Raw genomic sequence first — 12,331 nt, forward strand, 5'->3', positions numbered from 1 at the left:
GCATTAAGTAGTATGAAAGAATGCTTTTTTAGAATTAAGGATTGACTGGCTATGGCAAACATCAACCCTGTACCCATTCACTAATCAAAAATCAGTTATGTGGCCCTACCTAACTGTAAGGGAGGCTGAGAAATTCAGTCCAGTACTGTGCCAAAGAAGAAATAAAAATGGGCTTTGATGAACACATAAAGTGCCTGTCACAATGAGGAAACTAGGACACGAGACATTATGCTACTTGACCAGGATCAGTAGGGAATGTCATGGCAGAGGTGGAATTAAAAATCAGTGTCTTTTTTTTTTTCTGAGGTATTCAGGATATATCAGTAATCAACGTATCACTGACTTTCACGGAGTCAGACTCGCCCAGTCATTTGCCTGGCTTGCCTTCCTGGGTTAGCATAGGGATAAGGCAGTCTCTTTCTGGGGAATAAATACAGGCTGGGGATTTATTAGATGTCTATATGAAGAATATTTGTGCCTTTTTAAAACTCTTGTAAAAGTTGTTCTTATAAAAATATTTATATTAGAAAGAACTCTCCAGCACCAGTTTGGTTCAGTGGATAGAGTGTCGGCCTGCGGACTGAAGGGTCCCGGGTTCGATTCCGGTCAAGGGCATGTACCTTGGTTGCGGGCATATCCCCAGTGGGGGGTGTGCAGGAGGCAGCTGATCGATGTTTCTCTCTCATCGATGTTTCTGACTCTATTCCTCTCCCTTCCTCTCTGTAAAAAATCAATAAAATATATTTTTTAAAAAAAGTAAAGAAAAAACTCTTAAAGATAGGAGACAGTTTCTCACATGAACTTATAATACTTATTAACTTTATTTTACAAGAAAAATAGTGGAAATCATTCATGTTTTTAAAAGTCTCATTTGTTTCAGTTTTTAGGAAGCTGAGAGCTTTTTCTTATGTACTGAACATTTTCTCCATACTCCACATCCCACTTACTTACCTCCAGTCATTTTATTCTTGTTTAAAGGTTTTTGTTAATTTGAATAATTATATTTATGATTTGAGAAGTTAGTATGGATAAGTCTTAAAATTTTTTAATGGTAGCAATTAAAAACTATGTGATAAAATTATGAAATACTATAGGAAGGACCTAAAATTTTAAATAAATAGATAACATTAAATAGTTCTGCTTTCTACTTGATTTGCCTCATTCATCTTTATATCATCAGAGCTTAAGTGAGTGGCTATTATAGGATTTGCTTGATTTATGAAAAATAAATTATTTAGAATTATTAAAATTACCATGAGGGGATATAAGGAGTACTGTCTATATGTCAGAAAACCTAAATATATTCATCATTCTGTCACCTAAACACTGTAACCTTGGACAAGTGTATTAACTTATCTAAGCCTTAATTTACTCATCTATCATCAAAATTTTGATGACTATGGCTTAAGGAAAGGGAAAATGTTGTAAATGTTTCCCTCCATGTCCCGCGTGGTTCAGGGTTCAGGATCTGGAAGAGGAGCCGCACACAAATGAAAGAGAAGAGACAAGAGATAATTTGGAAATATTGGGGTGCCGGGGTCCAGGCCCAGCGGTCCAGGGGTTCCCTAAGGTGTGGACGGAGTCGGCGAAGAATGTTTTACATGGAGACAGCGTTCAGAACTCTCTAGCTCTCTTTATTCTCCGTGGATCTTCCTGTGGCTGGCTGGGGCCACAGAGAAAGATCCTGAGGCAAGCTGAGCCTTTATTTTATAGTCAGAGGTAAACTGCCGGGGTCCAGCCCCAGCGGGTCCAGGGGTCCCCAAAGGTGTGGACGGAGTCAGCGAAGAAGCAATGGTACGGAGGCAGCGTTCAGTTGATCAGCAGCCTAGCCAGGATCTCCAGCCAGGTTCTCCAGCCAAGTTCTGGTCTGGATCTCCAGAGAGGTTCTGCTTCGGATTTCCAGTGAGGTTCTGTAGCCATGTTCCCTCGCTAGGTTCTCCAGCCAGGTTCTGTCCAGGCTCTCCAGTCAGGTTCAGTGTCCAGGTTCCAGTCAGGTTCTCCTGCCAATCTCTGTAGTCAGGTTCAGTCCAGGATCCCTTGCCATGTTCTCCCGCTAGGCTCTGTCTCTAGGCTCCGAGGCCAGTCCCTCTCCAGGATCCTCCGGCATGCTCTCGCCAGCGAAGTTCTTCTGTCTCTAGGCTCCGTGTAGGTTCTGTCTTCTGAATTCTGTCTCCTGAGTTCTGTCTTCTTGATTCTGTCCTAAGTTCTGAGTCTTTCTGTCTTGTTACAACTGTATTTATACCAGTTGATTTAATCCTATCAATCTCTATTACAAAGGTTAGGGCGTTTCTTATCTCCATTCCAGGGAGAAAAGATTATGTAGTTTAAGCATGATTGTTCGTAGTTAAAGTGATTAATTACCCGCCTGGCACTTAGTTGAGGGGTTTCATTCCCTCCCTAACTTCAGGGGAAAATCCCTACCTGGGGATTCAACCTTTCTCAGAGAGGTGACTTTGGTTAAAACACAGCGCCAAGAAGGTGAGCAAACATATTAAGAACCGTATGCCATATATGCCAGGTCCCTTGAAACAGCAAGGATGGACCGGCTCCCGGCAGTAAACAAGGTAGTGGTTACCATAATTACACTGTTCTTGTGCGTTTCACTTGTTTTGACCACTGCCTGCACTTCCCTCAGCCCATTAGCTTCCCAGATAAGATCTGGGGAGCCTCATAAGGTCAAGCCTAATTATGCTTAAGAGGACTGTGCCCTCTAAGCTGGGACTTGTTTGTGACTTTGCCAACCAGTCAGTCCGAGGCTTAATCCTATATCGGCTCCCCACAGGAAAAGATAAAAATGATATGGTTTATGGAATAGGAAATTTGGAGCCAGAAACTTCTATTTTTCTCTATGGTATGAGTTATCTATTGTGGTATGACAAATTACCCCCAGATTTAGTGGCTGAGTCAAGACACATTTACTCTCTTAGTTTCTGTGTTGGGAATTTGGGAGTGGCTTCGCTGGGTGGTTGCTCTGGATCTCTCATTGGTTTCAGTCCCAAGAGGGTCTGTGCTCATCTGAGGGTTGAACTGGGGCCAGAGGATCTGCTTCCAAGATGGCTCACGCACATGGCTGTTGGCAAGTGGACCCTCCTTGCCATGTGGGCCTCTTCATAGGTTGTCATCATAACATAACAGCTAATTGCAATATAGATGTTAGATATTTTCTTAAGTATTCATGAAATCTCTCTAAAAGAATATACTCATGTCTTAAAAAAATAATGTTACGTAACATTGGTTTATATTTTTTTAAGAAAGCACTAAGATTTTTAAAAAAATATTTTTAAATTGATTTCAGAGGGAAAAAGAGATAGACACATCAATGATGAGAGAGAATCATTGATTGGCTGCCTCCTGCATGCCCCCATTTGGGGATCGAGCCTGTAACCCAGGCATGTCCCCTGACTGGGAATCGAGCCGTGACCTCTTGGCTAATAGGTCAGTGCTCAACCACATAGCCATACCAGTTGAGCAACATTGGTTTCTTGTTGGAAGAGCAACATGGGTAGCTAGAGGAAGTGCATACTTATCTTTCTGTTTTTCCTTGGTTTCTTTGAGCTTCCTCTTCCTCTTCTTGTCCCTTAAATGATGGTATTCTGCCGGGAGCCGGTCCATCCTTGCTGTTTCAAGGGACCTGGTATATATGGCATATGGTTCTTAATATGTTTGCTCACCTTCTTGGCGCTGTGTTTTAACCAAGGTCACCTCTCCGAGAAAGGTTGAATCCCCAGGTAGGGATTTTCCCCTGAAGTTAGGGAGGGAATAAAACCCCTCAACTAAGTGCCAGGCGGGTAATTAATCACTTTAACTACGAACAATCATGCTTAAACTACATAATCTTTACTCCCTGGAATGGAGATAAGAAACACCCTAACCTTTGTAATAGAGATTGACAGGATTAAAATGAACTGGTATAAATACAGATGTAACAAGACAGCAAGACACAGGGCTTGGAAGACAGGACCAAGAGAGACAGAGCCTAGGCACAGAACCTACACAGAACGTTCTCTAGAGACAGAAGAACTTCGCTGGTGAGAGCATGCCGAAGGATCCTGGACAGGGACTGGCCTCGGAGCCTGGAGGCGGAGCCTGGCGAGAGAGCATCGCAGGGGATCCTGGACTGAACCTGACTGCGGAGATTGGCAGGAGAGCCTGACTAGAACCTGGTGACTGAACCTGACTGGAGTACCTGGACAGAACCTCTCTGGAGAGCCTAAGCAGAACCTCTCTGGAGATCCAGACCAGAACTTGGCTAGAGATCCTGGCTAGGCTGCTGATCAACTGAACACTGTCTCCGTGTCCTTCCTTCTTCGCCGACTCCATCTACGCCTTTGGGAACCCCTGGACCTGCTGGGGTTGGACCCCGGCAGTAGTCTCTGAGATGTAACCATGGGCTTTTTTCTGTCTTTTTTTTTTTCTCTCCCTCTCTCTTCTAGGATTCCTATAGTGCAAATGCTAGTGTACTTGATGTTGTCCCCAAGGTCTGCTAATATCTTCTCACTTTTTAAAATTCTTTTTTCTTTTTTGCTGTTTCAGTTGGGTAGTTTCTATTACCTTATCTTTGATGTCACTGATCTGTTCTTTTGCCTTTGATTTATTTTGTGTATTTTTCATTTTATTTATTGTAGTCATCAGTTTTGATTTTTATTTATTTTGATTTTAAGAATATTTTTGAATTTTTATAATCATGTATTTTAGCCATAGCTGATTGGCTCAGTGGAATAGCGTTGCCTGCAGACTGAAGGGTCCCAGGTTCGATTCTGGTCAAGGGCACATACGTTGGTTGCAAGCGTGGAGGCAACCAATCGATGTGTCTCTCTCACATTGATGTTTCTCTCTCTGCATCTTTCCCCATCACTTTCTCTAAAAAACAAACAAACAAAAAAGCTTAAAAAATAAAAATGTATTTGAGCCAGCCTTGGCCTGTGTTGGTCAGTGGTAGAGTGTTGGCCTCGTGCACATACCTAGAAAATGGGACCTGCTAGCTCTCTAAGAATTCCCAGACCTTTTAGCCAATTGCGCCCTGTTTTCATTTTGTTGCTTCTAATATTCTATAAAACATCCTTCAGGAAAGATGCTCCGCTGATTGTAAGGCACTGTACTCCCCAGTCCATAAATTGTCCCACTCCCTCCCCCCCAATAAAGGACATCAAAGTTGTAACTAAATTGTCTTATTGTTGTCTTTGACAATGCTTAGACTTTTCTCTCTACCAGAGTATAAGTATATTCACCAATCTCCATCTCCTCACACTCAAGGTGGGGAGAGTGAAGTGACAAAAGAAATTGAGTAGATTCCCTATGGTTATATGGGCCTATTTGCAACAGTGGTTATGAATTTATAGTGGTCATGCATTTATAGTCGTTAATTTGCCCTCTTGTGTGTCATTCTTCAGTTGCACTGAGATGATAAGGTGCAGGCATGGAGAATGCTGATGGTTAGGGTTAGCCAGGTTTAGGACTTTGGCAGAGGGTAGCAATAAAAAGAATGGGGTGGGGTGGGGTGGGGGGAGGAAGCTTCAGATTAGTATGCCTCTGAGATGGATTTTTTAAAAAAAATTTAAAAAGGAGAGGGCTGTTGGATTGGGAAAAGTCCAAAAGGCAATGAGCTGGAAATCTTGATAAGATCATTGCCGGGGTCCAACCCCAGCAGGTCCAGGGGTCCCCAAAGGCGTGGACGGAGTCGGCGAAGAAGCAATGACACGGAGACAGTGTTCAGTTGATCAGCAGCCTAGCCAGGATCTCTAGCCAGGATCTCCAGCCAAGTTCTGGTCTGGATCTCCAGAGAGGTTCTGCTTTGGATCTCCAGCGAGGTTCTGTAGCCATGTTCCCTCGCTAGGTTCTCCAGCCAGGTTCTGTCCAGGCTCTCCAGTCAGGTTCAGTGTCCAGGTTCCAGTCAGGTTCTCCTGCCAATCTCTGTAGTCAGGTTCAGTCCAGGATCCCTTGCCATGTTCTCCCGCTAGGCTCTGTCTCTAGGCTCCGAGGCCAGTCCCTCTCCAGGATCCTCCGGCATGCTCTCTCCAGCAAAGTTCTGTCTCTAGAGAACGTTCTGTGTAGGTTCTGTGCCTAGGCTCTGTCTCTCTTGGTCCTGTCTTCCAAGCCCTGTGTTCTCAGTTCTGTGTTCTGCTGTCTTCTGAATTCTGTCTCATGAGTTCTGTGTTCTGAGTTCTGAGTGTTTCTGTCTTGTTACAACTGTATTTATACCAGTTGATTCAATCCTATCAATCTCTATTACAAAGGTTAGGGCGTTTCTTATCTCCATTCCAGGGAGAAAAGATTATGTAGTTTAAGCATGATTGTTCGTAGTTAAAGGGATTAATTACCCGCCTGGCACTTAGTTGAGGGGTTTCATTCCCTCCCTAACTTCAGGGGAAAATCCCTACCTGGGGATTCAACCTTTCTCGGAGAGGTGACTTTGGTTAAAACACAGCGCCAAGAAGGTGAGCAAACATATTAAGAACCGTATGCCATATATGCCAGGTCCCTTGAAACAGCAAGGATGGACCGGCTCCCGGCAGATCATTAAATAGGTGCAGTGGTATATTCAAACAATCGAGCTTGAAGAATAGTATGTTACAGTCAGAATCAGAATGGATTAATTATTTTGAAAGCAAAATAGCTTTAATTGATAACATCACCAAGAGTCTGTAGCTGAGTTAGAATAGAAAAGTTGAAAGGAGGAGGCTAAGGAACTAAGAGGTAAGCCCCTTCATTTGTCTTGTTTTTAAGAATTTTCTTGGTGTTCTCATATGTTTCTTTTTCTAGATGAACTTTAGAATAATTTTGTGGTGTTTCTAAATATCTATCAGAACTTTCAAAATGTCATTAATGAAACTCTATATGCCAGACAAGAAAGGTAACCCACCCTTTTCTCTCCAATTATCTCTTACTCTTGTGTGTCCATTTTTTTCCAGCTAAGGTTTTTATAATAAGAGTGTGTACTCATTATTCTATTTCCTTATCTTCTGCTCCTCAGCTCTTTGGAAAACTTTTAAAGACACGGATGGGGTCTCTTCAATCTTTATCTTCCTTTACCCACTTGTAGTATTTATGTATTTGACCACATTATTCTTGGAACTCTTTGACATCGATGACACATTGTCTTCTGGATCCCTTCTTCTCAGTTTTCTTCTTAGGTTTTTCTTAGTCTTTCTACTCCTAAAATATCAGTGTTTTGCAAGATTATCACCTCTCAGTCACTTATTTGTTCAAGAGACTGGATAAAACCAATCTGGGGATAGAGCAATGGATAAAACAGAGCCTATCTCTGCTTTCATGGTGCTTAAGTGCCAGCGTTTTCATGCTGTATAAACACACTCCCCAGGAGATCTCACCCATTTCCATGGCTTCAACTACCACCTGTAATCAGGAGTGATTGTCATCAACAACTGCTATTATCCAAGCACCAACAAAATCAGAAAAGGGCATCAACTGATCATATAGCCAGTCTGGCTGCACTCTATTGTACTAGTTGAATACCAGCCCAACCTATACTGTATGCATATTATAATATGATTTCTGGTGGTGAAGAGAACAGACTGAAGCCTCCAGACTGTTCAAATTCTTTACTTTCTGCTCTGTGACCTGGGCGAGTTACTTCATGTGTTTGTGCTTCTGTTCCCTCCTCTACAAAATGGACAATAAAGTACTTTAGCATAGAGTTGTCAGGAGAATCAAATGAGAGAATACATATAAAGTATTTAAACCAACTTGGATAGAATATGCTAAGCATTCAATAAATGATAGCTATTACTATTCATTATCCCACAGCTTTGTCTCTCGTCCTGACTCCTTTTTCTTTCCAAAGTTATAGATTAAGTGGTTTTTCCTCCAAATATACGATAGGCTCTTGGGAAACCTACAAGGTTCAGTATAATTGGGAGGAGCAGCCTTGTAAACAAATAGGGACAATTAAATTTTATATGTACTGGGTTTGATGGGGAGAAAGAATAAAAACAGGAAACATATATGATATGACTCCTTATGTCCTCTGTTAGAGGTGGTTCATATGTGTGAATCCATTTCATCTTCACTGCTCCACCAAGTGAATACTATCATTATCCTCACTTTATAAATAAGAAAACTGAGGCACTGAAGGTTCAAGTGATTTGAGCAAAGCCATATAGCTACAAGTTTTAAACCATTTTGTCTCCAGAGCGTAAGCTTCGTGTCACACCACTGTACCATCTCACCCCCAAAAAAGCATTAGTTTGTAACAAAAAGAGCATTTTAAAGAAATGATTTACTTATTTATTGATTTAAAGACAGAGAGAAACGGAAGGAGAAACATCAATTTATTGTTCCACTTATTTATGCATTTATCGGATGATTCTTGTATGTGCCATAACAGGGGACTGAACCCACAACCTTGGTGTATTGGGACAACGCTCTAACCAACCGAGTTACCTGGCCAGGGGAAAAGGAGCATTTCTTACAATTTTCTTTACATATTAGATCTCTATTTCCCTCCATATTTTACAATTTGGGAAATAGCCTCTGGAGCAGTGGTTCTCAACCTTCCTAATGCCACAACCCTTCAATGCAGTTCCTCATGTTGTGGTGACCCCCAACCATAAAATCATTTTCATTGCTTCTTCATAACTGTAATGTTGCTACTGTTATGGATCGTCATGTAAACATCTGATCTGCAGGCTGCGTTCTCATTGTCCGTGACCCACAGACTGAGAACCCCTGCCTCTGGAGGAAGCAAGCTGTGGACCTTCATTCTAGTATTTACTGTAACAATCGTCCTTCCCTTATACTTGGAATCAATCCCCTAATGCGGACTTGTTTTCTCATCTCCTATTTGAAAACATCTGATCTTTGATCATGAAAGATATAGTTTTCACTTTAAATTAAAATGAGTTTTCTGTGTGCTGGGACAGCCTTGCTTTATTGCCTAGTGAAATTGTCACCAAAGAGTAAATAGGCACCATGGGAGTCAGAGACAAAGCTGGAGACAGAGGAACAAACAAACGTGAGTTAACAAACTCCTTGTCCCAGAACTCAGAGCAGTGAAAACACCGATGTGTCTACCAGTCTCCAGGCCGGGATGATGGATTTTGACCTGTCCGCAATCTAATAAGAAGGATGCTGTTTGTGTGTCTAGAGCTAAAAATAGTCACTGCACTTCAGTGAGATCCTAAACTTACTGAGAATTCGCATCCTTTGAAATGCCAAGACAGTGTTTATCAAACTATGGTTCTTAAATTATCAGGGAAAATCACAATCTTTCATGCAAGACTCCATTGGATCATCTTGAATGATTGTTTTATAACTGACAATAACCAATGTTAAGAGAAGCCTGAATGAAACCACCAGGCCCTGTGCCCAAGAAAAATTCACAATAACTTGAATAAATTAAAATTATGAGACAGCTGAGCCATCCTGGAACACAGGATAGAATTCTGAGCTCAAGTTTCCATTGCTATATAAATTATTGCCATATTTACTTTGTAGTATGTACTATGAAATCTTCTCTTTGTATAAACCAATGTGAAGACATAGCATTAGCTCTGGCCGGGTAGTTCCATTGATTGGAGTGTCCTCCCCTACACCAAAAGATGGCAGGTTTGATTTCCCTGGTCAGGGCACATACCTAGGTTGTTGGTTTGATTCGGGGGGGGGGGGCTGTCTGGGGGGGGGAATGTATGGAAGGCAACTGAGCAATGCTTCTCTCTCACATCTCTCTCTCCGCCCACTCTCTCTTCCCTCCCCTAAAAATCAATAAAAACATCCTCTCGTGAGGATTAAAAAACAGCAACCACAAAAACCCACATTGCATTAGGAATACATAGCCATTGAAAACTTCTTAAGACAAAAAAGTATGTAAGTTTGTATTCCAAGTAGATGATCACCGTAGGTTCCTTCTAATTTTATCATTCTATCATGTACTGATTTGGTGTTTTTAAGACTCTAGTTCAACTTCACCAGTCTTTATGCAGGCCTTCACAAACTTCTGTGGCTCACTGATTTGAATATATTTGATCTCTCTTGGCTCAATTTTGAATTTAGATCTTGTCTATGATAAAGAGTACATGAAGCCACCATAGGTTGTAAATTAGAAGGAAGAAAGAACCAATTTTTATGGGCCACAGCAGCTTTAAAACCCTAAGGGCAGATTTTATTTGATTAACATTCAGAGGCGGTTGTTGGTGCTGTGCAGACTTCATGGTTCAAAGATTAGAACAGCTTGCTATGCATCAAGCTAACCAGGCTTTGTGTCTGCCTCCCCAGTGATGTGTGACTTCAGACAAGCTCTGTCCCAATCTGTGCCAGGTCCTGGAAATTCACAGCTGCCCCTGGTCTCTTGGCCAAGAGATGGGACAGCTTCTGAGCTGTTACTAACCCCAGAACATGTCACTATCTCTTTTTGGTTCCTTAAACCCTTGTGAATAGTTCAATTGTGCCATCTGTTCTTGCCAGGATTCTGAATGTTTTTATGAGATCAATAGCAAATACATTCTATTTCCTATATTTTTGAGACATAGGCAATATTTAGTGATTGTCTTTGTGGATCAGCAGGTGATGATGTATCAGTGAGTTGTTATGGTCTACAGAACCAGGAACGAAGCTTGGACACCTGTATGAAATAGAACCTAGATACAACTGTTGTGCACCCAACTATGGAGTGCAAGTACCCAGAACCTGTCTTTGGGTCACATACCCTTCCCACTGCATCAAGCATTAGACATGGCAAGGAATCAGAGGAAGGCCAGCCAGCACTTCCTCGGACATTGACTTTATATTTCTATTCGGTCTGGATGCTGGTTTGTGACCTAGAAGATCCAGGAAGGGTATATCTGAAGAGAGAGCGGTTCTTGAAGTTGAGAATCTGAAGGGTTTATTAACTCTATCACCTTAAGTAGCTTTAAAAAAAGGGGGAGGGCAGGCTTCTAGTTTGTGTTGGAGATAAGAGAGATAACAAGAAGCAAACCAGCCCAGCTGGTGTGGCTCAGTGGTTGAGCATTGACCCATGAACCAGGAAGTCACGGTTCATGCCTGGGTTGTGCACTCAATCCCCAGTATGGGGCGTGCAGGAGGCAGCCAATCCCATGTTTCTTTCTCATGACTGTTGTTTCTATCTCTCTCTCCCTCTCCCTTCCTCTCTGAAATCAATAAAAATATAGAAGGAGAAGAAGAAGAAGAAGAAGAAGAAGAAGAAGAAGAAGAAGAAGAAGAAGAAGAAGAAGAAGAAGAAGAAGAAGAAAAAGAAGAAGAAGAAACAAATCAGCCAATATCTGTAGCTTGGGTTGTCTCTTGGTATGTGATGCATTTACTTTATACCAAAACTTATCAAGTATCTTATCTGCGGCTCTTCCTGGGCTTGTGATAGTACACATGAGCAAGTTGCTAGGATAAAGCGTGGCTACTGTAGTCTGATATACTCTTGGGAGAGGAGTAAATTGTCTTATGGGATTTTTGTGAAGGCGATGTTGGTGGGTCAGCCGTATCCTCTGATAGGTAAATGCCAGAAATATTCTCCCAGATTCTGACTGGTTATCAGGTAGAGGACTTGAACAGTGCTTTCTAGAATCCTATATAATAAAAGGCTAATATGGAAATTGACCGAATGGTGGAATGACCAGTCACTATAACATGCACTGACCACCAGGGGCAGACGCTCAATGCAGGAGCTGCCCTCTGGTGGTGAGTGCGCTCTCATGGGGGGTAGGGGGAGCGCTGCTCAGCCAGAAGCCGGGTTCACGGCTAGTGAGTGCAGTGGAGGTGGCTGGAGTCTCTCCCACCACCTCCACGGCAGTGCTAAGGACCCCTTGGACTATGAGAGGGTGCAGGCTGGGTTGAGGGGACACCCCCCCCCCCCCAGTGCATGAATGTTGTGCACTGGGCCTCTAGTGATGATATAAAATGAGAGCTGCATGAGAGATTATATATATCCAGGTGGACAGTAGAGATAAAATAATCTGTCTTAAAGTAATAAGAAAAATTACCCTATATCTTCCTGAATACCCAAGTCTCTGAATATGAAAATGTTTGTACAATTTCCTAGCTGTATCCCAAATCACATTTCCACGAAAGGTCACATGTTTCCTGTGAATATCCTCATACAACAAGGTAGTAAACTTTTCAACCTTACTTAAAATTTTATATATTATTTCAAAACTTTACCCCATAAAGAAATGGAAGTTACCCCCTAGATGAGGAATAAAGAACAATAAAGTCATACTAAAATACAGATTCATTTACACTAGCTTAAGACTTTATGCAAAAACAAAATAAAAAATGTATTGCGTATCATAGAAATTTAGTCTTCTAAGAGTGGAAAAATTTTTCCTTCTTCCCTTCTAGGTTCTATGGTTGGTCTGGTAATTAAATT

The 12,331-nt window shown here is 41.8% G+C and overlaps 1 long non-coding RNA gene across 1 annotated transcript; it reads right to left on the reverse strand.

Annotated features, from left to right (window-relative positions):
• Positions 1–258: 258 nt before the first annotated feature.
• LOC132226020 (uncharacterized) lies at positions 259–1,713 on the reverse strand. The gene is made up of 2 exons (XR_009451000.1): positions 770–1,713; positions 259–535 (listed from the first exon to the last, which is right to left on the reverse strand). It is a non-coding gene; the product is annotated as an uncharacterized LOC132226020 (long non-coding RNA).
• Between the last annotated feature and the right edge of the window lie 10,618 nt (positions 1,714–12,331).

The sequence above is a fragment of the Myotis daubentonii genome, chromosome 2 (assembly GCF_963259705.1).
Source record: "Myotis daubentonii chromosome 2, mMyoDau2.1, whole genome shotgun sequence".
Taxonomy (NCBI): Eukaryota; Metazoa; Chordata; class Mammalia; order Chiroptera; family Vespertilionidae; genus Myotis; species Myotis daubentonii.